This window comes from Malurus melanocephalus, unplaced genomic scaffold, assembly GCF_030028575.1.
Source record: "Malurus melanocephalus ecotype Western Australia unplaced genomic scaffold, MMel_1.1 scaffold_2865, whole genome shotgun sequence".
Lineage (NCBI taxonomy): Eukaryota > Metazoa > Chordata > Aves > Passeriformes > Maluridae > Malurus > Malurus melanocephalus.
Window position 1 is genome coordinate 3,943 of NW_026626097.1, and position 4,601 is coordinate 8,543.

The 4,601-nt window shown below is 63.7% G+C and overlaps 1 long non-coding RNA gene across 1 annotated transcript; it reads left to right on the forward strand.

The window, feature by feature from the left end:
- The first annotated feature begins 2,227 nt into the window (after positions 1 to 2,227).
- On the forward strand, positions 2,228 to 4,573 carry LOC130587955 (uncharacterized). Its single transcript, XR_008966878.1, has 3 exons — positions 2,228 to 2,334; positions 3,352 to 3,482; positions 4,481 to 4,573. It is a non-coding gene; the product is annotated as an uncharacterized LOC130587955 (long non-coding RNA).
- Positions 4,574 to 4,601: the final 28 nt, after the last annotated feature.

Here is a 4,601-nt window from a genome sequence, read left to right on the forward strand (position 1 = left end):
TCGATGCCACCCCGCGGTGTCCCCACCCCTCGGGTGACACTCGGTGTCCCCTCCCGCAGGTGACAGCGCTGTGCCTGTGTCCGGAGCTGCTCGGTGACCCCGCGGTGTCCCCATCCCCTCCGGTGACATCCGGCTGTGTCCCCGTAGGTGACAGCTCTGTGCCTGTGTCCCCCCCCCCTCCTCCCGGCAGTGTCCCCACCCTCGGGTGACACTCGATGTCCCCATCCCCCGGGTGACACTCTCGATGTCCCCTCTCTCAGGTGACACTCCGTGATGTCCCATCCCCCAGGTGACACTCTCATTGTCCCCTCTCTCAGGTGACAGCGCTGTGCCTGTGTCCGGATCTCCTCTCTGTCCCCATCCCCTCGGGTGACACTCGATGTCCCCATCCTCAGGTGACAGCGCTGTGTCTGTGCCTGGAGCTCCTCACTGTCCCCTCCCTTCGGGTGACACTCGCTGTCCCCATCCCCCGGGTGATGTCCCCTCTCTCATGTGACACTCTCGATGTCCCCTCAGGTGACAGCACTGCCTGTGTCCGGTATCGCCCACACCCCGGGACTGTCCCCACCCTCCCGGGGTTGTCCCCATCCCCTCCGGTGACATCCGGCTGTGTCCCCGTAGGTGACAGCTCTGTGCCCCCTGCCCCGTACACCCCGCGGTGTCCTCACCTGTCCCCACGATGTCCCCTCTCTCAGGTGACAGAGCTGTGTCTGTGTGCGGAGCTCCTCGCTGTCCCCTCGCTGTCCCCATTCCCCGGGTGACACTCTCGGTGTCCCCTCTCTCAGGTGACACTCCGCGATGTCCCATCCCCCGGGTGACACTCTCGGTGTCCCCTCTCTCAGGTGACAGCGCTGTGTCTGTGTTCGGATCTCGTCTCTGTCCCCTCGCTGTCCCCATACCCCGGGGTGATGTCCCCTCTCTCAGGTGACACTCTGCGATGTCCCATCCCCCAGGTGACACTCTCATTGTCCCCTCTCTCAGGTGACAGTGCTGTGTCTGTGTGCGGAGCTCCTCGCTGTCCCCATACCCCGGGTGACACTCTCAGTGTCCCCTCTCTCAGGTGACACTCCGCGATGTCCCATCCCCCGGGTGACACTCTCGGTGTCCCCATCTCTCAGGTGACAGCGCTGTGTCTGTGTTCGGATCTCGTCTCTGTCCCCATTCCCCGGGTGACACTCGATGTCCCATCCCCCGGGTGACACTCTCAATGTCCCCTGCCCCAGGTGACAGCGCTGTGTCTGTGCCTGGAGCTCCTCGCTGTCCCCTCGCTGTCCCCATCCCCCCGGTGACGCTCGCTGTCCCCATTCCCCGGGTGACACTCTCGGTGTCCCCATCCTCAGTTGACAGCGCCGTGTCCCCCGGCGATGTCCCCACCCCTCGGGTGACATCCAGTGCCACCCCCGCAGGTGACAGCGCTGTGCCTGTACCTCGCACACCCTGGGGTTGTCCCCGCTCCTCGAGTGACACTCTCGATGTCCCATCCCCCAGGTGATACTCATTGTCCCCTCAGGTGACAGCGCTGTGTCTGTGTCCGGAGCTCCTCGCTGTCCCCTCGCTGTCCCCTCGCCGTCCCCTCCATTCTCTCGGGTGACATTCTCAATGTCCCCTCAGGTGACAGCTGTGTCTGTATCCGGAGCTCCTCGCTGTCCCCTCAGTGTCCCCATCCCCTCGGGTGACACTTGATGTCCCCATACCCCTGGTGACAATCCGTGATGTCCCATCGGGTGACAGTGCTGTGTCTGTGTCCGGATCTCCTCGCTGTCCCCTCTCTCAGGTGACACTCTCAGTGTCCCCATCCCCCGGGTGACACTCTCGATGTCCCCACAGGTGACAGCGCTGTGTCTGTGTCCGGATCTTCTCTCTGTCCCCTCTCTCAGGTGTCACTCTCGCTGTCCCATACCCTGGGTGACACTCTCAATGTCCCCACAGGTGGCAGCGCTGTGTCTGTGTCCGGATGTCGCCTCTGTCCCCTCCATCCCCCGGGTGATGTCCCCTCTCTCAGGTGTCACTCTGCGATGTCCCATCCCCCGGGTGACACTCTGATTGTCCCCTCAGGTGACACTCTGATTGTCCCCTCTCTCAGGTGACAGCGCTGTGTCTGTGTCCGGATCTCGTCTCTGTCCCCATCCCCCGGGTGACACTCGCTGTCCCCATCCCCCGGGTGATGTCCCCTCTCTCAGGTGACACTCATTGTCCCCTGGGTGACACTCTCAATGTCCCCACAGGTGACAGCGCTGTGTCTGTGTCCGGATGTCGCCTCTGTCCCCTCCTTCCCCGCGGACGCCAAGGAGCGCGCGCAGCGGCTGCTGGAGGCGTGTGCCGGACGCAGCGTGGGTCAGTGTCACCTGTGTCACCTGTGTCACCTGTCATCTGTGTCACCTGTCATCTGTGTCACCTGTGTCACCTGTGTCACCACCCCTGTGTCACCTGTGTCACCTGTCATCTGTCATCTGTGTCACCTGTGTCACCATCCCTTTGTCATCTGTCACCTGTCACCGTGTCACCTGTGTTACCTGTGTCACCTGTGTCACCCGTGTCATCGTCACCTGTCACCATGTCACCATCCCTGTGTCATCCGTGTTACCTGTGTCAACTGTCCCCGTGTCACCTGTGTCACTACCCCTGTGTCACCTGTCACCTGTGTCATCTGTGTCATCTGTCACCTGTCCCCGTGTCACCATCCGTGTCATCTGTGTTACCTGTGTCAACTGTCCCTGTGTCGCCTGTCACCTGTGTCACCCGTGTCACCTGTCACCGTGTCACCTGTCCCCGTGTCGCCATGTCACCTGTGTCACCTGTGTTACCTGTGTTACCTGTGTCACCCATGTCACCTGTGTCACCTGTCACCTGTGTCACCGGTGTCAACTGTGTCACCTATGTAACCTGTCCCCCGGTGTCACCCCCGGTGTCACCAGTGTCCCCTCTGTCCCCTCGCAGGCGCGTACAGCGCCAGCCCCGGGATCCCGCTGGTGTCACCCCAATGTCACCCCAGTGTCACCACTGTCCCCTCCCAGGCGAGTACAGCGCCAGCCCCGGGATCCCGCTGGTGTCACCCTGTGTCACAGCTGTCCCCAATGTCCCCTCTGTCCCCTCCCAGGCGCGTACAGCGCCAGCCCCGGGATCCCGCTGGTGCCATCCCCTGTGCCACCCCCCTGTGTCACCCCTGTGTCACCGCTGTCCCCTCTGTCCCCTCACAGGCGCGTACAGCGCCAGCCCCGGGATCCCGCTGGTGTCACCCCTGTGTCACCCCAGTGTCCCCTCTGTCCCCTCACAGGCGCGTACAGCGCCAGCCCCGGGATCCCGCTGGTGTCACCCCTGTGTCACCCCAGTGTCCCCTGTGTCCCCTCGCAGGCGCGTACAGCGCCAGCCCCGGGATCCCGCTGGTCCGCGAGCACGTGGCGCGCTACATCCAACGTCGCGACGGTGTCCCCGCCAACGCCGACGACATCTTCCTGTCCACCGGGGCCAGCGACGCCATCGTGGTACGGCGACATTGGGGACATCGGGGACAACCGGGAGATCGGGGACATCGGGGAAATTGGGGACATCAGGGACACCGGGACCACTGGGGACAGTGGGGACACTGGGGACATCGGGGACAACACTTCAGGTACATCGGGGACAATGAGGACATTGGGGACATCAGGGATACCGGGGACACTGGGGACGCTGGTGACATCGAGGACACCGGGGACACTGGGGACACCCAGCCAGTCCCAACCCCCCCTCAGGCAGGGGACACAGGGGACACTGGGGACACTGGAGACACCAGGGATATCGGGGACACCGGGGACACCGGGACAGCCCCAACCCCCCTCGGGCAGGGGACACCGGGCGCGGTGCCACCTCCGGGCGCGGTGCCACCCCCAGCGCCGTTCCCACGGGGACCGGCGACAAAGGGACACTTGTGCGGAGCTTGGCAGCGACCGCGGGAACGGCGGTGACAGTGACAGTGACAGTGACAGTGCCAGCTCAAGGGGTGGCACCGCGGGGACAGCGACAGTGACACAGTGACAGGGACAGTGACAGTGACACAGTGACAGTGCCAGCTCCGGGGGAGCCCCGCGGTGTCGCCAAGGCCGCGGGGTTGTCGCGGTGACAGTGTGTCCCTTCGTTGTCACCGTGTCCCCATCGTGCCAACCCCGTGGTCCAGCTGTCCCCTCACTGTCCCCATGTCCACACCAGCCGTGTCCCCATGATGTCCCCATCATGTCCCCATGTCCATCCCCACACGTGTCCCCTCATTGTCCCTATGATGTCCCCATGACCACACCAGCCGTGTCCCCATGATGTCACCTGATGTTCCCACGGTGTCCCCACGCTGTCCCCTCACTGTCTCCACAGTCCCCTCAATGTCCCCAAAGTCACATCTCACTGTCCCCTCAATGTCCCCTCACTGTCCCCAATGTCCCCAATGTCCCCAATGTCCCCAATATCCCCAATGTCCCCAATGTCCCCTCACTGTCCCCAATGTCCCCAGACCATCCTGAAGCTGCTGGTGTCCGGCTCGGGCTCGTCTCGTACCGGGGTGCTGATCCCGATCCCGCAGTACCCGCTGTCCCCAATGTCCCCAATGTCCCCTCACTGTCCCCAATGTCCCC